At 43.5% G+C, this 23,827-nt stretch overlaps 1 protein-coding gene across 10 annotated transcripts in view; it reads left to right on the top strand.

Moving 5' to 3' along the window:
* Nucleotides 1-23,827, top strand: part of SEMA5B (semaphorin 5B) — a 576,167-nt gene that overhangs the window by 47,386 nt on the left and 504,954 nt on the right. The window contains exon 1 of one of the 10 annotated variants that reach the window (XM_053256876.1): nt 19,347-19,364. The exons of the other annotated variants lie outside the window; for them this stretch is intronic. The gene's annotated coding sequence lies outside the window, so the exon portion shown is untranslated. Of the gene's footprint in view, nt 1-19,346; nt 19,365-23,827 lie in introns of those variants that run through there. 10 annotated transcript variants of the gene reach the window in all.

Genomic DNA, 23,827 nt, shown 5'->3' with positions numbered 1-23,827 from the left:
AGAAGGCAGGTAGAATTCTGTTCAGTACCCCTTAAATTGGTTTTGTGGTGCTGGATTGTATTACTTTCTTGTGAACTCATATATGTTGCTTGGCCTTGAAACATTTCAGCTAAAGGCTTTTGACATATTTTGTGGCTTGCAGAATGCTAGTAACATTAACAACAATAATTGGAACATTGACTCATTGGTTCACATATTTTTCCTCTTCACATTCCACTACACTTAATTTAAATTACTGTTAAAAAAAGCCAAGCACATTTGGAAGATGCTATTCTGAAAATGGAAGGAGAAACCCATATTTGCACTTGTACTGTACAAATCTGTTTAATATTTCTAGTAGAAACTAATCACTGCACATTCTGTTCATCTCTGGTTGAGCTGACAGTTTCTTCTCTGTACAGAGCCAATATTGTAGAAGGGTACTGCTGTCTCTTCAGAAAATATAGATTGACATTCTAAAGTGTGAAAGAAAGACACACCTGTAAATGTACAACGATATGTACCTAAAGGCCTTGGGCTGCTGCTGCCCTCTGAATGGAGGCTGTTTGGATGTGTATATCTGCTGCTTACACTTCATGTGTTCCCTGCAGCAAAGAGTGGTGTAGCCTCTATCTGTAACTGGCACGAATGATGTGCACATTGTGAATTGGCCTGTAGCTGTTAAATCTGCTTAATTTCAAGAGCTGAGAAAAACATCCTTACCTCTGCGAGGGTTGTGGGGGGCTGCTTGGTTGCCAGTGAAGAGAGACGGCTATTGTGATGATGAGTAAAGATGTATAATCTGTCTGTTTTTAATTGTTTTTTGTTGTGGTTACACATTTTAATTCTTGCTCACCTCCTAGAGACTGTTTGCTTGAGGCAGTAGAGAAGTATAATGCATGAACAAAGTAGCAACAGGGACAGACAGTGCCTATGACTGGGTGCCATTCAGTGAGGGGAAAGTGCTGTCACTCTTTCATTCTGTATATCTCAGCCAAGCTCATAGGAACATAGGAAGCTGCCATGTACTGAGTCAGACCATTGGTCTATCTAGCTCAGTATTGTCTTCACAGACTGCCAGCGACTTCTTCAAGGTTGCAGGCAGGAATCTCTCTCAGCCCTATCTTGGAGAAGCCTGGGCAGGAACGTGGAACCTAGATGCTCTTCCCAGAGCGGCTCCTTCCCCTGAGGGGAATACCTTGCAGTGCTCACACATAAAGTCTCCCATGCATATGCAACCAGGGCGGACCCTGCTTAGCTAAGGGGACAAGTCATGCTTGCGACCACAAGACCAGCTCTCCTCTCCCCTTGGTAGTCTCCACAAGGTTACATTTGGAGGTATATGCTGGTGGGCGCTGGTATCCAGAGCCTGTAGGAGTTCTGAGAATTCAAGCGTTAGCATCACATCCTTCAAACTGTGGCTTAATTTTTGTGTCTGTCTGCCTGTTCCTGCAAAGTGCACAAAACCCAAGTTCCTGCTGGTGTGCTTCTAGTACTTTACGCATGGGGGAAGATCAGCACAACCCCCAGGTGGTGTACCTTTTTTGTGCCTCCTTACTCGCATGGCTGGCATGATGCTGGCACTCCTGCACTGAGGGTCTTGAGCAGAGGATGCTGGAGAGTCAGAAGGCCTTCTGGAGAGGCAGGGATAGTTGGCTTAGTCTGGGAGAACAGGTCTCCTGGAATCAGGCCTGAAGTCTAGGAACAAGGGCTGAGAGATTGGAAACAAGGGCTGAAGTGCAAAAGTCAGCGTGAAGGTACTGCAAGCAGAGCACTCAGTATGTGAGCTGTTGAGCCAGCATGTGCTCACTGAAGATTGTGACTTATATAGAATATTTGGGCCTCCACTCCTTATGGAGTCCTTCAATACGCTATAGCCGACTTGGGTGGTAAACCCTATGCCTGAGTAGGCCTCTCATTTTTCAGTAGTCCCTTTTTGGCTGCCAACCTTGTGTTCCTCCACTGTTGCTGAAAGTCAACCTAGGCTCTCAGTTGGAGTCTTTGGTGTGGTTCTTGTGGAGAAGTGGGGGCTCCCTTGGGGACAAGTTGGCATGCGGTTCCCTTCCCTGCTCCCTGATGGGCAGGCTTCCTAAGTGGGTGTACCAGGAATGTAGCTAGGTCCTGAGGGTTCTCCTGATTCACGGGCCTCTGGACTGACTCCCTACCCTTAGTCTTTGTTGGGGGAACTCCTGGGGGTGTGGGCCATTGAAGGGCCCCTCTGGGTTCTCTCTAGTGTCGGTCAGGACCTGTCTAGGGTCCTGACTGATGGGTCAGGAGCTTTAGGGCCTTGCATTGTGTTCTCATCTTCCCTGGTCTTGAGGTCTGGGACCTCCTCTTCTGAGTTGTTGGGGGCAATCCCGAGAAAACTTTGATATAAGAGTTGTGTTCCTTGCTGGGGCTTATGTACTCTTGATCAGTGTTCCCTCTAACAGGGATTCCCAGATGTTATTGACTACAGTTCCCAGCATCCCCAGTTGCAATAGCCTTTGGTTGGGGATTATGGGAGTTGTAGTCAACAACATCTGGGATTCCCTGTTGGAGGGAACACTGCTCTTGATGGTTTGCCTTAACTGGCTACTAAGTTAGTTGGAATCTTGTCCCCTGATGTAGCTCAGGCTGGTGGAAGGAAGTGGATGGGGCTAAGTTGTCTTGGGCTCTACACCATCTCTTTTTGGGGGTATGGTAGTGCTCCATTGTCCAGAACAGAACTCTTGTCTGAGTGAACATCAGATCACACCTACACTCCATTCAGACCCTGTCACAGCCTCTAAGTGTGCCCGGTTTTTGCCTCTTATGTTGGTAATATTCTGCTGAGAGCAGTTCTGCTGGTGTTGGATAATGCCAACACAACAGTAACATTGTGCTGGTATACAGTTTTGTTCCACTGGCATTAAGGATTAAATAGTAATCCTATCCCTGCCTACTTGGTACAACTTGAAGATAGGATTGCATTATAAATTGTTGTTGTTTTTTCCACCCATGTCAGCATTTGATTGATGGGAGAATTGAGATCCCTTGGTGTACGTAGCATGCAAAACACATGGGTGGGAAGATAGGGATAAAAAATATTCTCCTTGTAGAAAATAAGTATATATTACCTTCTTTAAACAGTAGCTTTCTATTTTCTCTTCTCAATTTGTACAGGTTTCAACACAACTTCCTGAAATAGCTCTTTAAAACGCCTATTTTTTCTTCTCTGTGTTAGAATATAATTGAACTGAATGAAATCTACGTAGACACGAAGCAGCAATTACTCAGCCCTGCTTTTCTTTCTTTTTTTTTTAATTCACAAAAGTAGTTTAATTTTACCCCCACTAGAATTTGAAATGCCAGTTGGTAGTTTGAAAGTATAGATCATTAAACTAATTAGGGGCTTTCGAAGTACGTCGAGCAGCTTGACAGCCTGCAGAAACACACAGATAGTGAATGGTGCTAAGAAGCACGATTAGGGTATGCTATGTACAAATGTAACATTATTTGATCAGTGAGATCGTGCTGGAAGTGCATTCTGCTTAAACGAACCATTTCCTCTCCAGTGTCAAATCTAGAAAAAAAAAAGTTCTGCAAGTTTGAAGCAGAACTTGGCTGTGCTCAGTACTGGTGGGTTGGTGTCTGTGTATCACAAATCTGTCTCCCTCTGCCCACCTGCAGGAGAATTTTTCAACTCTTTGATTATGCTTTTAAAAAGAGGTGATGAATGGATGTTTAAATGAAGACTCTGCATGGACAGCTTTTAGAAATGAATAAGGTGGGCAGCATGCCTGAAAGATGGTGGAGGATCGATAAAAACGGAGCTGCATTTAATTCACTGGTGTATACATCTGTAATGTACGTTGTGAAGATGTGCAGCTTACCCCATGGCATAAAAATCCGCTGCAACTCCTGTCTTAATGTGATGTCTGTACACATTTAGAGGACTTCAGAGGACTAAACTCTTTGGCTTACAATGTACTTTTGGTCTTCTTGAGGACCTTGTTGGCTTCCTAGTGTTAAAATGTTAAAACTTTTTAAAGTAAAGTTTATAAAAAGTCAAACATTGCCAAAGTGTATGGAGCAGGATAGAATATTCTTCCATGCTGTGATCTGTCATCTACTTGCATGCACCAGATTACCATTGAACAAGATGAGACTTGGGTATGCCCAGTTAGCTGCAGGAGTGCAACCTTAAATTGTGACCCCATGCATACTTTTATTTATTTATTTTTATTTATTAGAAACATTTAATATACCGCCCACACCGAAGACTCTGGGCGGTGTACAAAAACATACAGAGCAAGACAGCATTAAAATAACATTCTACATTAAAAACTAAAGTAACTAACAACAACAAACCCCAAATAGGTAAACTACAGGGTAAAAGCCTGGTGAAAAAGAAAAGTCTTCAATAGAGATTTAAAAACCAATAAGGAAGGAGTTAAACGAATCTGCAGGGGAAGGGAGTTCCAGAGATGTGGGGCAGCAACTGAAAAGGCCCTTTCATGGGTCCTAGTGCCTCTTGGGAATCAGGGACTGACAAAAGGGCCATTTGAGAAGATCTGACCTGACGGGATGTAACTGGATAGGAGAGGCGGGTCTGTAGGTAAACAGGCACCAGACCCTGCAAGGCTTTGAAGGTCAAAACCAGGACCTTAAATTGAACTCAGTAGCGAATAGGCAACCAGTGCAATGACTGCAGGAGAGGTGTTACCCTGTCATATTTTCTGGCACCCATGAGTAGGTGAGCTGCTGCATTCTGGACCCGTTGTAGCTTTTTGATTGCCTTCAAAGGTAACCCTAGATAGAGAGCGTTAAAATAATCTAAGCAGGAGATAACAAGGGCATGGGTCACTGTCATCAATGCCTGCTGATCAAGGTAAGGGCGTAATTGGCGAATCAGATGAAGCTGGGCAAAGGCACTTCTGGCCGCAGCCTCCACCTGCTGTTCAAGCAGGAGGCACAAGTCCAAAAGGACCCCCAAATCATGAACAAGCTCCTCTGGGGGCAGCACCACCCCATCTAGAATAAGGTTCACATCCATCTGTTGGCCGGTATGAGGGCTGAGTAAAAGTAGTTCAGTCTTAGTGGGATTCAGTCTGAGCTTATTTTGACTCATCCAGACCTTAACAGCTTCCAGGCTCTTACTTTTCTAGGAACAAGTTAGGGATGTGCAAAACATCTTGACATTAAAATGTTTTGACTCGAAACAGGCCATTTCGAGTGTTTTGAGCTCGAAACAAAATACCCTTTAAATAAAGGGCCTGTTTCCAGTTCAGAACAAAACAACCCCATTTCAATTCAAAATATTTTGACATTTCAAGTGCCATTTTGGAAGTCTGTTTTCCCCCCTTGTTGATTGGTTTTCTGGCACTGGCTTTTGATTGGCTTGCAATCTCCTTGCTGCTTTAAAATTAGTTAAAAATTGCCTGCTTGCCTATTTCTTTTGTGGGTTGTGTAGTAGGTAGCACCCATCTTGCCTTACCACCCAACCCATTTTGGTGTCCCTAGGAGCTACCCATGGGGAACAATGGGGTGTTTTTAGGTTCCCCATTGTTTTCTGTGGCCAAAACACTTGAAATGTTTTGAGTCTTGTTTTATCGAAACAACCAATTCAACTGCTGTTTCAACAAAACGTTTCTGTCTTCTGTTTCAAGCTTGAAATGAAAACACAAAATCGGTTTCATGCACATCCCTAGAACAAGTGCAGTTGAACTCAAGGGACTTACATCTGAGTAGATATGGTTGAGCTGCATGACTACAATTCTGCTCTCTATATCAGCGAGGCCTTTGCATGATGAAGAGCATAGAAGGCCAGGTGACCAGGGTGTGGAATGCAGGTCAGCTGAGTACTAACTTTGTCCTTGAATTGCAGCCTTTTCTCTGAAGTCTAAAATAGTGAGATGTGTGATGAAAATAATACCTTTTTCTTTTTAAAAAGAAGTTGGCGCTTAAGTGCAAAAAAAAAAAAAAAGTAAGAGCCCTGCTGAGTCAGACCAAAGGTCCGTTGTGTCAGGATGCTTCAGGTGCCCACCAACCAGGTGCCTCTGGGAAACCCACAAACAGGTCCTGAAAGCAGCAGGCCCCTCCTGCTGATCCTCCCTATGATTAGCCCTAATGTAAATAACTGGGATATAATGCAGCTGTGGTAGGGAAGATTCACAGTTGTGTGTGAGATGTTTTCCCTTGCTGCAGGTCAGTTCATGGGCAGATGTGCCTCTGGCTTCTATTTATTTAGTTAAAAACAAGCCCACCAACCCAGTGTGTATAACATCACATGTCATGTGGCTCTCACACTGTTGAAATCATTGTATATTTCTGTAGTATACAAAGGGATGTGTTCATGTTTGCAGAACATGCATGTAGCCCCTTTAAAAGAGTTTCCCTTAGGAGTAAAATTGTTGTTAGCTTGTCTAGTTAGTTTCCCCCAGTTCATTGACTTGTGTGGGAGTAGGGCAAGCATTGCAATTGGAGGATAATGGTACAAACAGGATTTCTCCCTGCAGTGAAGCTCCTCCAGTCTCTGTTACTTGTGGACAATTACCAAGCTACTGATACTGGATCACCATGGCTAGCACTATAGAAGTAGTGAAAAGTATGGTAAGGAGAAAGGTCAGTTATGTTGGTCCAAAGAAGTAGCCATGGGCTCATGGTTGAAAGAACATGCAGGTATTTTAACTTGAATGCCAGGAATTCTAGAGGTCCAGAGATAGTTGGATTGTGGGTATCTATTGGCTTACAAATCTGACCTTGTAAATCTAGGAATTCAACAGAAGTAATAAATTATTCCATAGCATGTACATAAGGGTATTTACCCCCAGTTGTGGTGGTGGTACACTAGAGATTTCAGCTTAGGCATTTTGCTGGGAGTAAAGGAAAGAGAACAGTATTGAGAGAAGGATGTTTTTAAAGAACAGTAAAAACTTAATGAGGCTCTACACATGATCGGTGTGTAGATGATCCTCAGGCTAGTCTTGTGTCTGGACGACTGCCGGCTGTGTCATGGAGCCGGTGGGGATTGGGGGCCACCTTGCTGTTGGGGGTCTACTTGTGTGTTGCTGCTTGCGATTGCCAAAATGGGGTTAGCAGAGAGCACTCACTCTAACGGTGGTGGTGGTGGGGGCCAATTAGGCGGGCTAGCTGCTGGGAGCCACACAGCTCCCAGCGGTTCACACGTGTGGGGGAAAGCAGGCTGGGCTGCCTTAGCCCACTTTCCTCCGCGTGTGTGAACACCTCACTTTGTCCATTTGTGTGACTCTGAAGACACAAGAAGAGCCCATTAAAGTAAACTGGAATACATCATCTGATCTTGTTTAAATGGACCTGCTCCTCTGGTATATGGTTTTCAATTGGGTTGGCTGTATTTATCTGAATCCAAGACTAGGAGGCGAGTCTCGCAATCAGTGAGACTCACCAAAATGATGTCTGTCAGGAGAGCGGGCTTAGCCCGCTCTCCCCATAGATGATTGCCCGCGGAGCCCTGGGCGGCTGGATCGGCCAACTACATGAATGCCGGCTCCAGGGATCAGGGGTCACACGGCCCCTGGAAGTTCCAGGATGCCCCGCGTGAGTGTGCAGGGCATGCTGGAGAGACCCCCGAGCCTGGGAAGCTGCTTGCAGCCTCCTGGCCACGGGTCTCCTCATGTGTTGCCACGGTGTGGAGCCGCAGCGCGGCAATACATGATCAAAAGAAGGGGTTAGCGGAGCACTCGCTCCGCTAACCCCGTTTAAGGGGAGGGGTATTTGAGAGGGTTACACGCTTTGGGGAAACCAGGCTCGCCTGCCAGCCTGTTGGTTCCCATGATCTGTGGAAAGCAGGCTAAGCTCCTTTAGCTTGCTTTCCACTGATTGTGAAAATACCTTCTAGGTTTTTTCCAAGTTATTTGATATTGGAAACCAGAAGATCATCTTAAATTTAGAGCCCTGTTCCTTTTTTGTAAATGCAAGTATATGTGTATTTAGCCTCTACTTTTTAAAAGGGTCATCTTAAATTCAGAGTCATCTTTGATGCGGGTAAATATGGTGTTTGTTGTTCAACTGAAGCTAGAGCCTTATCATGAAGCCAGCTTTGTTAGTAACTAGCTAGAATGATCTATTTGCAGGATGTAAAAGGGAAAGAAAATCCTGTGTGGTCTCTCTTTTAAAACCCCATCAAAGCAGCAGCCAAAATGAAAGCCTGTTGGTGGAAATTTCTGCCAACAAAGGAGCACATTTTTTTTTTGTCCCTGGAGCATTTGCAAGTTATTAGTGGAAGTGTAACACATAACCACTGTCGCATGGCAAACTGACACAAAATTCCTCTGGAGTTGATTCACAAGTGAGATGGCAGGTGCTAATTCATGAGTTGCACAGTGCCATCAATCCTCCTTGAAATAGGAATCCCAACAGATGCTAGGGCGAAGAATCATAGCCCCAAGAGACCTGGCTGCTTCCATTGCTTCTGTGTTAGATCTGTATGTTTCAGTCATGCCAGCCTCGGGCTTTGGTCCAGTTTGAGCCTTGGTGTAAACTCAGCGGTGTCCGTAGGCTTGCCCATCTTTGCTGCAGCATCAGCTCTGGCCCACAGTTGTTAAGCTTCTGACAGTATTTCAACTAAGCCTCTCTCTCTCTCTTTAATTCAGGGGTTTAGAAGCTGACCATAAAAGTGCACACCATGCTGGTGCTTGGCACACAGCAGCCCATCAGAATCTCATTGGGAGCATTAATTTCAACTCTTTCTTTCTTTCTTTCTTTCTTTCTTTCTTTCTTTCTTTCTTTCTTTCTTTCTTTTAAAGGAATCAAGTCTATTTGTGAATACACATTAGAAATATTCTGGATTAAAAATTAAAACTGGAGAGAATATTTGTTTCAACAATTTTCATATCCACCTGCAGGTGTGAAATAAGTAGCTTTTAATATCTGCTCCACATCAGGTTGAAGCATTAGTCATGCCTAGAAAAGAGCATTTGCCTATGCTGAATGAAGGGTCAGCATCCAAGACATTGGAGTCCTGTTGTGTTGCCATTGGCATAGTTTGTACTAAATGTTAAGCTGGTTCTGTTAGGTGCTCACTAAATGGAGCGATGATTGCCACTGGAGAATTCCTTAGCAGTGGATGGCTTCCTTCTTATATACCCTGTGCCAGAATTCTAAAACTTGGTTTGCATTTGCATCAAAATGAGGTTGTAGAATCCTGAGGTGGTAGAATGGTGTACTGTATACCACTCCAGATTACAGGACGCTTTCCACATGGAAACTTAAAATTGCTTCACTACATATAGGCTTGGTGTGCGTTTGTATGATCTGGGTTTTGACACCGTCTGGTATATGGGAACAGCAAGGTGCTGTTCACACAGCCACAGCCTGTAATTGGATCTTATCTTGATGTTTGAGGTTTAAAGTGTTGTATGTGTATGTGAGAAAATAGTAGCTGATTTTATTAGTTTGAGAACAGTTTGCAGGCTTGCTCCGTCTGTCCCCGCCCCTGCCCCTCAGGTGTTATGTGGAGGGGCTTGGCAGTGGATATATATCTTAATCGGTGTCTTTCCGCATTTGAAATCAGCCTTAAACTATGCCCGCCACCCCAAACTGCCCACTGTTGTTGCACAAAGCAACCGGCCTCTGCAATCTGGTGCTGCTCATGGGCAGCAGTACCAGCAATATCTCCTTGGGTTGCAATCGGCCAATTTTATTTTATTTGAAAGAACCTGATGCACTTGTGCAAATTCACCAAGAGGGGAAAAAAGGAGGGAATAGAAAGCTGTTATTCCTCCCCTCTCCCTCTCTCTCAGGGAAGCACCCTGTGTGTGGGTCCATGGGCGGAGGGTTGCTTCCTCTCCTGTTCCTTTCTCTTGCTTTCTCCCCTCAAAGCCTCAGTGCAGGAGGAAGTGGTGTAAAATCTGATGGCTAACCCTAACTGGCTTCAAAATATGACTCGCTTTGAAGCTGGTTAGGGTTAGCCGTCGCATTTTACACCACTTTCTCCCATGCTCAAGCTCACAATTTGGAAAGCAGCCAGGTGAGGAATCACATTTTTTAGCCTACTTTCCAGTAGGCCTATGAGATCACTTGGCATTTCGTGTGTCTGTCTCTGTGTGTGTCCCTATCAATTTCGCAGTGCCTGACCCAATATGAACCAAATCGGGTACAGTTGTAGGGAAACATAGGGACACTTCAGTGGCATAGTTTGTGATGTCATCCACCCCGATTCAAGATGGCAGACACACACACTTTTGAGGCGCAAATGAAGGGCTAAATTGTGAACAGCCTAACCTATTTGAACTAAATTTGCTACAGCTATAGGGACACATTGGGATGCCCCAATGGTGTAGTTTGTGGTAATGTCATTCACCCTGATCCAAGACAGCAGACGTGTGAACATTTAAGGTGCACAAGAGATCTAACTTGTGGATCTCAATTTGAACCAAATTAAGTCCAGTTGTAGAGATAGTACCACCCAAAACTCACGTCTGAGTGATTTACAGTAAAACAGTACAAATTAAAACAATTTTAAAATTTAAAACAAAGCTAAAATCAAACAAAGTTGAATGCTCCTTCATGTAAGAATTCCCTGCAAATTAAAACCGAGTAACACACTGAGGAGAGAGGTTCTAGCCCATTCCCCTCCTTGCTGTGCTAGTCTTCCTTCATATGAATACTTTATATGTGATGCAAGGGAGCATTCAAAAATGTAATTGCCTGAAGGGATGCGGTCTGAAGGGATGGGCATTCTGAAGGGACGCGGGGCATTCTGCCGCCTTGGCTCCCTACTGCTTCATTTTGTTGCACATGTCAACCAGGCTAAATAAAAGCCGAATATGGGACACAGTGATCTAGGCAACCCTCTTTTGCAGAACTAAGAGGGCAACTCTTGACAGATTTGGTAGAAATTATGAACAACCTGAATCTCTTTACCTTTGAGAAAAGTGGTACTGATAATGGCTTTGGGTCAGGGTGGATTTGATTTAAATCAAACTGATTTAAATCACTATTTAAATCACGATTTAAATCACTAGCAGGGTGGATAAAATTTTTAAAAATCCGATTTAAATCAAAAAAATTGGATTTTTTTGATTTAAATCGGATTTTTTTGATTTTTATCCACCCTGCTAGTGATTTAAATCGTGATTTAAATCGTGATTTAAATCAGTTTGATTTAAATCAAATCCACCCTGCTTTGGGTGTTGTATAGTAGGAAGGGAATGGAAAATGATCCAGGAAATGCAAGAGATGAATGCTTTCCGATCCCTGAGATGTTCAGAGTGGCACTCGTACATCTCTCCTCGTAGTAAGGCAGTCATACTGTTCCCACAGTGGGAGCTGGAGGAGGGGGTTGTAGCTCAGTATCAGAGCATCTGCTTTGTGTGCAGAAGGTACCAGGTTCAGTCCTGGGCATCTCCAGTCAGGGCTGGGGAAGATCCATGTCTGATACCCTGGAGAGCTGCTATCAGTGTAGATTATATTGACCTGGATGGACTGATGATGCGACTCGGTATAAGGTAGCTTCATAGGTTCATTTGCAACTCATGGTGAGTGAGTGGCAGGGGGAGAGGAAGTTGGACTTGTGCTTTCTGATTTCCTCCCCGTCCTCCAATTCCTTGCACGAGTCTATAATGTCTCAAGCTGTTTCCGAAGGGAAGCTTAATTTTGCCTTGAGCGGCCGAGTAAGAAGACTGGGATGCTTAAAGTTCCATGCACAATCTTGTCATTTAGTCCTTTCCAGCAGTCTGTTGAATATTCTACCCTGAGGGCCAGTCTGCATTTGTGGCTTTCCTTAAGCCCAATTCAGCTCATGAGTACCAAGTTATAAGTCTGCAAAACAGCTCCTGAAATACTTTTATTTTATTTTATTTTTAACCACCCCTAACTTCTGTTGCTCGGCGCTTTACAGCAAAATAAAACAAATTAAAACAGAAATTAAAACCTTCAAACAATTAAAAGCCAAAAGTTTGTTTAAAAGCTTGGGTGAATAAATGTGTCTTTTAAAGACTTTTCAAAAGTTGTCAGAGATAGAGAAGCTCTTATTTCAGCAGGGAGTGCATTCCAGAGTCTCGGGGCGGCAACAGAGAAGCCCTGTCCCTGTGTAGCCACTAGACGAGCTGGTGGCAACTTCAGACGAACCTCTCCAGATGATCTTAATAGGCGATGGGGCTCATGTCGAAGAATACATTCTCTTAAGTAGACTATCTTTGCTGTAGACAACCCTGCATTAATATCAAACCTTGGAATGTGCAGCCCACATTAGTGTCATTGTCCTTGCTGTTCACGGGTAGAAGTGGGAGGAAGAGATGAGCAAATCAAACACTGTTGAGTATGGGGACCAAGTGCTGAAGGAGGTCATCCAGTCGCCAAAGAAAATTCTGTATAGTTAATTGACAGTGTAAGTTTGTAGACCATATATGTCTTTTAAATATAGAGTGGGGAAAGTGTAATATATGTAAAGACAAACTGTATTTTGTGGACTGAAGTACAGTGTTCTGCTAAAAGCAATTCAATAAAATGAATCTTGCTCACATCCATTAAGTGACACTTTGGGGAAAGGGTTATTTTTGTTGTTGTTTCGTTTTTTGCCAATTGATTTTTGTCCTATCTAGACTCAAGATATGAAGGCACTAGAGATAGAAAACTAATGAAACTGAGGGGAGAAATGACACTCCTGCACAGTGCAAATTTATTGAAAATGAAATCCATGCACCATAAATAATTCTTAGTAAATGAAACGCTGCTCTATCTGTCTTGTAGTCACATTTACATTGAATGTCAGATCCAAAGAAACAAAGTCTGCCCCAAAAGTTACATTTTATCGTTAAGTTTCTTGTTAAGAGCCACAGCAAAGTTGAATTTAAGCAAAAATGTTGTTCTTAGTGTTGGAAAGCTCAGATTTTGCATATTTATTGTATCTATTTTACAATATGTGTGTACTGCTTATCAGTTGTGATGGCTCTCAAAGTGGGTCTCAATAATAAAATCAGATTTATAGGGAGGCAATATTAGCTTTGCAATGACAAATCTAGAAGAGTAGTTGCTGTCAGTGGTATCACGTGGGCCATGGTTCAATTCCCTTGAAAGGTGAGGGCAGCAAAGAGGGGGACTTGTGGGCAGATGTATTAGTCCTCTTCCCAAGCCATCAGATGTTCCTACTGCTATTTGCTCTGGATAGACTGGATTGTTCCTAGAGAGGAAATGGCTGTTGAGCATGGGGGCAGGCATAATGGCCTCTATCCAGTCTTCCTAGAGTTGCCTGATAGCCTAGTGTCCACATTGTTCTGCCCCACCGCTCTAGCAGCTCCTTTGCCCCGTTCCTCAAATAGGCTACTAGGTTTATGTTTAGTAGCCAGACTTTTTTCAGTCTCTGTGTGTGGGGGGTGGTCCTGTCCCAGCCAGTGGTCCCTCTAATTTTTTTCATCTCTGTGTGGAATGAATTTTGTTCTGGGTGGCAGTATCAAGGCATTGTGTGCACAGATGCATTCAGAGTGGGGCCTTCCTAATTCAACCTGATCTAAAATTAACTGAGCGGACATCAGAAAACTTGTGAGCGTGTGCATGTGCGCACGCCTTAGAGGGAACAGTGGTCCCAGCTGATGTTCATCTGCTGTGGCACCTGGCCCTGCTTTCCTGAAAGGTGGTAGTCCCAACAGGGAATACTGAGGAGCATATGTTCTTCCTAGCCCACCAGTTATGCTTGCGGCTGGTACTATAAGCTCTCAGCCTGATTTTGGAGCCAATTTTTTTGGAAAGTAAAAGTGTATTCTCAGGACTGTATAGGTGTGTTGTGGCAATGAAAAACCAAACAAAACCAGGCCTTGCCTCTTTCCAGATGTTCGCCCATGGCAAGCCAGGCACATACAGGTTTCTGCCATAGGCTCAGTTCAGCTGAACTGATGTTTGGCACGCCACTGCAGACACTTGGAAAGCTTAATGTGCAGTATTAAGCCAATAGCCAATCCAGAAATAATTGAGTGTGGCATGTACGTGGAAGTGTTTGCAACTCATTGTGGGCTGAACATTTTCCTACAGCCAGCATATACTGAGATGATGAGTTGGTTCTAATTCCTTAGGTTTCAGTGAGATTAAACTTCCAAAGTAGTGCAGTGAGGGACTACTCACTGAGTCCAACCATTCTTTTAAGGGGTCACTGGCTTTGGAATTACGCTCAAGGATGGAATCGGAAGCATATCCTGTCGTCCTGCTTTCCTTCCAGTTATACAGTAGTTCCTTCCAAGTGGCAGGAGGAAGGGCATGAGTGAATGGCAAGAGGATAATCTCAGCTGCTTGTTCTTTTGATGTATATTGATGAGAAAGCTGGGCCACCAGACAGTCTCCCAAACAGAGGCAGGGTTTGATTATCTATGATTATGAGCTTTTGATTTATCCTGACTTAGTTTTTGATGAGCTCAGTGGCCTCTTGAGAGTGATGAAGGGTTTGTCTATGGCACACCCTTTCATACGCAAGGGCCTGCTTCATCAGATAGGTCCAGTGAATAAGAAACACAGACTGACGTTGCTCAGAGCAAAGAGTGACTAAGTGGCTAAGCAGAATTTGAATCCAAATGTATTATGCCCCAGTCCAGCTCTGCATCTGCTTCAGCACTTTGGTGCTCTTTGGCATTTGATAGGAGTGACACTGGTAAACGCCTCTCTTTCTCATATTTTATATCTTTTTTGTGTACATGTTAGATGCCCTCTGGTGGATCTGTAACTGCGGAGGAAAGGATTCATCCACCCACCTCCACCCAACTTGATTAGTTTCTGCTAAGCAATACATAAGATGCATTTTCCAGTGCTTGGGAACTCTTTCTCCTCATCTGGTTATATAATCTGTTTTTCTTAGCTCATTTCTGTGCCATGTGAGGGGATTCGCATAATAGGAAAGGTCCTAAATTTACATGGGAGGCTTCATGGGTAGGAGAAATCTATGAAAGAGAGGGAAAGAGACCTTCCCTGCTGTTAGTGTTCTGATTACAACAGGGGTAGGAAGAAAAATTTCAGTTTTAGGAGTTACTATCAATTTTTTTCAGGTGCAACCAGGAGCTTCTGATTCACCAGCCTCCCCTGTTTTTTTGCTGCAATCTAAGGTCTAATCAAAGTCGTGGTTCATTTCACTTACTTTTATTTTTTAATTTGTTGTTCTCCCTTGTAGGGCGGGGGGAATTGTCTGATAATTCTGAACCATCTTTATATGCTTCACAGCTTACCTTTTGTAAGAATGCCATTTATTTTTGTGTCGCATACAGCATAGGTCCCCCCCCTGCCCGCCACATAAAGGATTATCATAAAGACCAAATATGATAGAAAAACTAAGCAAATCAGAATGTGGTGATTTTCTTCTGGGGGAAGAAATAGGTTTTTCAAACAAAAAGTATGTTCATACCTTTCTTGTCACTATAAACAAATGGAAACTGCAGGTGTGCTCCAAGAATAGAGGGAAGCTAACCACACAATCACCGTTGAGGTTTATTGCAGTGGCATACCCCCACCCACCGCCCACCGCCCAAACGTAATGCAACTCTCCACATACTAGAATAATTGAATTTTTGACCAGCACATTTTTCTTTGCAGATTTTCTTCCTGTGTCTTTTACTTGGCAGTACTGTAAGGTCTTTATTTAAGATGCTCACACACTGCATTTAAAGCTTACCTAACTCTCTTTATATCTGTCTTGTGTGTAATCATATGTGCCTGCTGAAAAATTAACATAGAATGAGCTTTGCAAAATCTCAGAGATTTTCAGCAAATAAGAATACTGCTGTTGGCTCACAGGCACCACTAAGATCAAGGTTAATCTCTAACAACCTCCAGAGGGGAAGCTGTGTTAGTCTGTTACAGCAAACTCACAAGAAGAGTCTTGTGGCACCTAAAAGACAGATTTATTTTAACATAAACTTTTGTGGATGACAGCCCAGTCCATTAGATGGATGGAATGTTTATTCTCAGTTGGCAGAATATGTACATGCACACATACACAGGAGATAAAAAGGTGCAACCAAATGGACATGCAATATGAGAGGTATGGTCTGTGACAATTTACACTGAATTGACACAAATGGTACCTCTTGCGTTTCATGGCTATTTTGTCTTCTTGTTACTTCCCTTACCCCACTCACACTCTCTGCTCCTGTGTATGGATATGTAGATATTTATTCATATATATATATATATATATATATATATATATATATATATATATATATACACATACACACACACACACACACACACACACACACACGCGCGCCAGCTGAGGATGATACTTCATCCATCTAATGGAGTTGACACTACTCCACAGTAGTATATGATGCAATGAATGTGTCTGTCTTCAACAACAACAACAATACATATTTATATATTGCATTTCAACAAAAGTTTCCAAAGTGGTTTATGTAGAGAAATAATCAATAAGATGGAACCCTGTCCCCAAAGGGCTCACAATCTAAAAAGAAACATAAGACAAGACACCAGCAACAGCCACTGGAAGTACTGTGCTGGGGGTGAATAAGGCCAGTTACTCTCCCCCTGCTAAATAAAGAGAGTCACCATGTTAAAAAGCTGCCTCTTTGCCCAGTTAGCAGGGGTCATTAAGGCACCACAAAGTTAACATCTGGATTCTCAAACTTTGGGGCAGACCCCTTGGATGAGGGTGGAAAATAAGATGTGTTGAGCAGGGAAATTAAGATTTTATGCTAGCCTGCACTTATAAAGTCTACAGTGCCTTTTCCCAGATTGGGAAAATAAGGAGGTTTGTAGCCCTTACCTTGCATTTCATCATAGGAGATGGACAGTCAGAAGGAGGTTGAGCTACACTGGGAGAGTTCAACTAACTTTCCAGAAGTATACAGAGAAGAGTATGGAAAGGATTTCTGTTGCTGTGATTCTTACTGGCTCCCCCACCCCTTCTGATTTTAATCACATGTGTCCCAAGCCACGCCCACTGCACTTGGTGTCTGATGCAGGGAGCGTGGCCAATACTGGGGATGGGGCCAGTCAGCCTTTCCAGAGCTTCCCCAATCAATGGCTCTTCTTGTCACTGACTGGGAGCTCCTTTCCCTGCCTCCTTGCGAGGAGGAGGGAAAGGAGCTCCCAGTCAGCAATTCAATGAACCACTGTGATTAGGGAAGCTCTGCAGGGGCTGACTGGCCCTGTCCCCAGTATTGGCTATGCCCCCTGTGTCTGACAACATATGCATGGCCACTACCAAGGACCCTCTCCTATCCTTCCCACCCCAGCCAGCATTTCAATGAAACAGTGGCTGGGGAGGAGCGGAATGTGCCTCCCACGCCCAGCCAGCGAGCACTTGGTTTGCCTGCTGGGTTCGGGAGAGGGCAAGGGGATGCTTGGCTGAGGGTGAGGAGGTGTCCTGGCGACCCCCCACCCCCACCATGGCGGCTGAGGGATAGGCATTCTCCCATGACCCTGTACCTCAGTTTATGGTTTCAAGACTCTACCAAGTGATTTTGCTCCTTAAAATGTGATCTTTCACCTGTGATGTGAAAGGGTACAGGCCAGGAGGTACTCTTGTCACATTATTTTGCTCCAGATACAGCCTGCCTCTCTGGAATAGGCAAGTCAGCAATACCACTGGGGTTCAGCCTATGGCTCCATTACGAGGCCTGCTGTTCGGTCTGACCCCGGACCAAACACCCCCAGACTGTTTGGGGGTTTGCGGACCTTTATTTTCTTTTTAAAAAGAACCCACTTAAAAATGCACTTACTTTCTCCGGGGGACTTGTGGGAGGTGGCGGGGGTCCACGGAGGTTTCCCCTCCCCCCGCCAGCCTCAATGCAGGCCAAATTCAGAGGCCAAATTCATCTCAGAGGCCAATTGCGCAGGCATGGCAGCCTCCAAAATGGCCGCTGTGCTGAGGGGGAAGGCCTGAACGGGCCAAAGAGCCGGTTTGATCTGCATTGAAGCTGCTGGGGGGAGGGGGAACCTCCGTGGACCACCCCCGCTACCTCCCACAACTCCCTAGGAGGGGGCAAATGCATTTTAAAGTGTTTTTTTTTTAAGGTCCACAACCCCCTCCCCCCAGACCGAACCGGGGGGCGGGTTCGAGAGGGTGCCAGATCAAACTGGGCCAGCCGATTCCATGCACTTCCCTAATGGTGGCTGACATTCAGACTAAGTTACTCAGTACTATTACTTGGGAGATATTCTAAAGGACAACTTAATTTCAGTTGGACTTGGGAAGCTGCCTTATACCAAGTCAGACCATTGGTCCATCTAGCTCAGTACTGTCTGCACTCAATGCCAGCAGCCCTCCAAGATTTTAGGCAGTAATCTCTCCCAGCCCTACCTAGAGAGATCAGAGAGTGAACCTGGGACCTTCTACGTGCAAGCAGGCAGATGCTCTTCTACTGAGCTATGGCTCCATCTCCTAAGGGGGATATCTACAGTGCTCACATGTAGTCACTTTGGTCGGATAATTCAGTTAGCTGGTGACTATAATAATTTAGGTAGTTTCATTAACTGACCTGCCCAATGGAAAAGAGAAGTATATCCTATACTATAGTATTATACAGGCCTTGGGAAGGGTAGATGTAAAAACCAGCAGATGAGACAACACACTCTTTCAACACATTTTGACAGGACACAAGTGCCAGTTGTGCTACACTGATCTAAGGCAGGGAAAAGCAGATGAAGAATATGTTATTCAGCCTGTGGGGTGGGTATTGTAAGGCTGGATATCAAGGATAATGGACCATTTGTAAGCCATCTATATGATTTCAATATCAGTCACTATTAATGTGAGTCATATGGGCTCCGGATTACAATTGGACAAATAGAACATTTGAACCCATACCAATAATTCCCTCTGGATTTTCTAACAGGTCTAATCCTTCAGAAACACAAGTCAGTCGAAATGATCATATTAACCTCAGAGCTTTCTTACATGTTCATTTAAGTGGCAGTGATAAGATCTTAATGGATTTCAGCCTTGTATCTGTTTACACAACTGAGGGGTAAAACGGAACCAAATTAAAATTAAGGAAGAAGGCTCCAGGACCTTTTGCTTGCTTCTAATGGCATTATGAAAGAACTGCACACACAACATCATCAAAGATGGTAACTAGGGTGGGCAGGAAGCTGAAGGAAGTATCCACTCTCCATTGGGAGAAATTTAATGCAGCCCTTCCACCCACTTGATATTACTTTAGGGCCTGAGCAACAGTTTCAATTATGTGCAGACAAGCCTGAGGGGAAATACCTGATTTAGAATAACAACCCCAGCATTTGAAACCGCTAGTTCTTTTTGCTGTGTGTCCAAAACGCTAGCAAGTTTTCAGCCACATAGATACTTTCTGCAATATATTAAATCTGACCATATTCGAGAAGTATCCATGTTAATAAGTGTTTGTAATAAACTTACAGACACTGAATAGAACGGGGCAGAAACCACAGAAGACTGTTTTAATAATGAAGAATCTTTATTAGAAAAGGTCAGTATAACTGAGCTTGAACGTATTGCTCTATCAGTGCCTGAAAAATTCCGTGTTTCTGTGTCTTTGCCAATACTGAAAAGTCCTACCCAACCTAAAGACTGGAATTTAAATTAAATGTCTCTGACCCCAGTGGATCGTCTTTCTTTTTAACAACATGACATCGCTTTATGCTTCCAGCCTATTAATAATGGGCTTGACATTGTTCATTCTCAGCCCTTTAAACACACACGCGTGCACGCGCACACACACACACACACACACACACACACACACACACACACACACACACACTTGTGCGTACTGCCCCCCCCCCATTAGTCTTCAAACTCTAGTATTGCTTGCTGGTTTCATTCTTCCAACCATCAATGGGGATATTGTTTACTCTCACAAAAGACACATCAATTGTGGGTGAATGAATTTTGATGTTGTTACATTCCTCCAGATTAAAAAGAAATATGCAGTTCACCAAGAGAAAAGTGCACAGGGAGCAAAGATGAGAAAGGGTGGGGAAAAAATTCTTAACAAAACAATGGTTCAAACAATTGTATTCCACTGACACAGTGAATTCCTGAGACTCCTGAATGTTAGCTTGGCAAGAAAGCATCAAGTGAGCCTCTCAAGTTTGCTTACAAAATGCTATTTGTCTCCAATCAAGTGGCAGGAGATTGTGTAACAACTACAACATATTTCTTTCCTGTTCTTTGAATACTAGATTTAAAAAGTTTAAACCTCTCCAGGACCAGTTGGAAGACAGATGAGTGTATAAAGAAATCTGGTTTTTGTCAAAAGTTCCTAGATTTGTGTGTGCATCTGTATAAATCCATTCCCGCCCTGAAGATAAATGTTTTGTAAGATCAAGTCTTCATCTTGAGTAAGAGTCTTAAAGACAAGCAGAAACTTTGTGCATTTTTATGATGCAATCACAGAACTATTTCCCCCCTGAAAAGTACAATTTTACAAGAACAAAAGAATTAATAATAATATAATCATAGGCAAAGGTTCACAAAAGAGTTTGAGAAGCCTACAGGTTTGTACAGAAACATAGGTGCAATTTATGTTAAAAATCACGTTTTTCATCGTGTGAATGAACTTGAGACATGAGACTTCTCCAGAAGAACATGGAAGGCTTTGTGCCTAAGAGCAATGATGCTTGCAGCTGTGGGATGTACCATATCTTGTGAAAATATGGTTGTATCTGGTTAGAAAGCAAGTCATAACTTTCTGCTGCTCACACTTACAAGCCAGAGTTCTGTTACTCAGTCATGATTTTGAACTGCCTGCCTCTACAATTATATTGCATTCTGCTGTAACTGATTTAGTAATCTAAATGTATTTTTTTTTAACCCGAAGAAGTGAACTCTAGCTCTGTCTGTGTGTTTTGAGAGACATTTCAACGAGTGGCTTTCTCTGCCTAAAAGCATGTTCTTTATTGTTGGCCTCTGTTGCAAGCTTCAGCTTTTTAACTGCTTGCATTTTTTGTATGCCTATATCTGCTAGATTAAGGCTTGAGAGATCTTTTCTTCAGGAACATATTTTAAGCCGATGCCTCCTAACACTCTGTTTGATAAGCTGCCCAATGAAGCTTGGTTATTTTAGACAAAGCTGATTCTTAACTTCTTTTTTGATAAGCTAAATTGAGCTCTTTAAATCTAGTTTCCAAGTGCTGTTTTCCCATCCCTCTCTTCAGGTGAATTTTTGAGTTTGCCTGCAGGGTTTAAAAAAACCCACCACACTAGTTGTGATGGGTCAGAGAGGGAGCCTTACCGATGCATGTGCTTTCTGTCGAGGCCTGCAGAAATAGTATGGACTTGAAAACAGCTTTGGAGTAGGGGCATTTGGTTCATTTCAGACAAAGATAAACATACCTCTGCCCATTCTTCTTATAGAAACTTTCCATATAAATATTTGTAAATGGGTACACACTAAAGTTCTTCTGGCCTTCTCTTCACGAGAAATGGGTAGCAGAGCAAGAACCACTGATTATATTTTTTGAGCATGTGTGTGTTCAGTAAATACCTAAGGCCAGGATTCCCCCCCCCCCGGCCACTTGTTGGTAGTAAAAAGGCTGTGGTTGGTCACAGTGTAAAATCATAGCCTATCTTTTGACAGCATCTTCAATGTAGTCTTTATATCTGTGCTGTTTGCCCCCTTTCCCACTTTTAGTTCAGAAAAATAAGCTTAGTGGACAACATGATCTGTGGTCTGTTTCGGAACCTGGCCACTCTTGATCCTCCTCTACTTTTTTTTTTTTTTTTGGCAGCTTATGAATATTTGTTAGAATCTTTAACACTCCCTATTTTTACTTGTAACTAGCATTAGTTAATGCTGAAAGATACTTTCCCACCACTACCAACTGGCAACCACAGAGAAGTGCTTGATGTGTTCTACAGCACCTGCTTGGTTCTTTAAGGGCAACAGGCCCGACAGATCTGTTGAGTTCTTTGCTTTAACCTAGTGTGCACTCCAGAACACTTCCTGCAATGCTCTGCAGGAGTCATTGAGGAAATGAGACTTTGGGTAGAAACATAAAAAGCCACTGTTGTAATGGGCAGGTGCAGTTGGCGTAGCTACTGTTGAACTGTAGTAGTGTGTGTAACACAAATGTCAGAGGACTTCCAAGGGCATCCCCTCCCCTCGCAAGAGAAGTCTATCATCCTCCTCAGAGCGCACAGCCAGCAAACAAGAAACAAGGCGCTTCCTGGCTGGGAGAAGGTTGTGGGCAGTGCTTCCATGTTCTGATGCTGATCACGCCCCTTGTGCCAGCATCGGAAGCATGTCGATGCAGGTGTGTGGTCAGCATCATGGCACACATGCATTGGTTGAGAAAATAAGCACCCAGCTGGTGAAGGAAATGCTCACTGACTGGAGAGGGCAACAGGTGGCCTAACTATGCTCTTATACTGGCCATACCTATGCATTGACATGCATCTGATGCTGGCACAAGAGGCCATGGCTGGCAGTGAACATGGAAGCACCATTGGTTGTACCGTCAGTGCCACTTTTGTTGGAGAATGTTTGTAGAACTTCATCTGTCATGTTGTGACCCCTGCTAACTGGGCAAAGAGGCACCTTTTAAGGTGGTAATCCTCTTTATTTAGCAGGGGGAGAGTAACTGGCCCAATCCACGCTCATTACGGTACCTCCAGTGACTGGTGCTTATGTTTTCTTTTTAGATTGTGAGCCATCTTATTTATTTGTTGTTTTTTCTATGTAAATCACTTTGGAAACTTCTGTTGAAAAGTGGTATATAAATATTTGTTGTTGTTGTTGTTGTCCCCTCTCAGAAGTAGGGGTTGGCAGGACTCGAGGAGCAGGGGATGCTGGTGCTGTGAAGCGGGGGGTGGGGGCACCAACCTTTCCTACTTACCTGCTTAAGTGGGAACACTATCAGAAATTAAGTATGTTCAAGGGTTGGAAACGTCAAATTGGCACTTTTATTTATACACACTAGCACAATGGCTGTCGTTGTGATGTAAATTTGTAAATGGGTACACACTCAACATTATGTGGGGCTTCTAGTGGTGGGTGTCCAGCATCCTTACAGAATCTCAGGGAGCTCCTTGGCTCCTGTTCATGAGAAATGGGTAGCAGGAACAGTTCACTATATTTAAGCATGTGCAGGGAAAAGATCCTGCACGGAGCAGGGGGGTGCACTAGAAGACCTCCAAGAAAACCTCCCTTCCAATTCCAGAATTCTGTGGCTGCAGAGAAAAAGTATATTGAAAAGTTCCTCCATGTTGCATCCTAAGAACACTTGTCACGTATGCCTACATTGTTGTTGACAATGTGTGTGGTGGCTGCATATGTGTTTGTTTCACCAACTTCTCCTGAGAAGGGTTCACAAAAGGTTTTTCACAATGGTGACGAACAGTTCCAGTAGGAAGACATTGTACAGAAACATCACCTTGTTTGCCAGCTGCGGCTTGGCATCGCTCTGCCTTGTTCATTTAAAGGATATGCAGATGGTGCTAACCACATATTACTGAACCATACAGAATAACCGACTGTTGTTGTTGTTAGAGAACGTTTTAGTAAAACTTTACTAAAAAGACTGATTGATTCTCAAAACCTGGTATTTATTTGGCTAAGGGCCTTTTGGCTTATGGCTGCAGATTTTATTTGAAGCACACAAGGAGGCGAATGCATCAAGCTGTGTTCGACTTGCTGCCCTAAAAGCATTTACAGTGAGCTGCTTTTGCTCTACCCGGGGCTGCTTACATTACAGATAAGCGACCTGATATTAGATGCTATAGCAGGATGCAATCTAAGAGGAGCGGGTGGGAAGGAATATCAGTGTTCTCTTGTATGCTTTAGTCATTGTGCTTTGTTTGCTCTTTGTGATCTCAGGTTATTAAAATTACACCAGGTGTATAGCTATATTGCATGATTCAGTAGCTGGAAAGCAGATAACACTTGGATTATTGGGTGCGACGTATTTACACTATCCATTCAGAAAGCTC

Source organism: Hemicordylus capensis, chromosome 1 (genome assembly GCF_027244095.1).
Source record: "Hemicordylus capensis ecotype Gifberg chromosome 1, rHemCap1.1.pri, whole genome shotgun sequence".
Classification (NCBI taxonomy): domain Eukaryota; kingdom Metazoa; phylum Chordata; class Lepidosauria; order Squamata; family Cordylidae; genus Hemicordylus; species Hemicordylus capensis.
The sequence above is the reverse complement of the archived record's forward strand: the minus strand, read 5'-3'. Positions and strand labels throughout refer to the sequence as shown.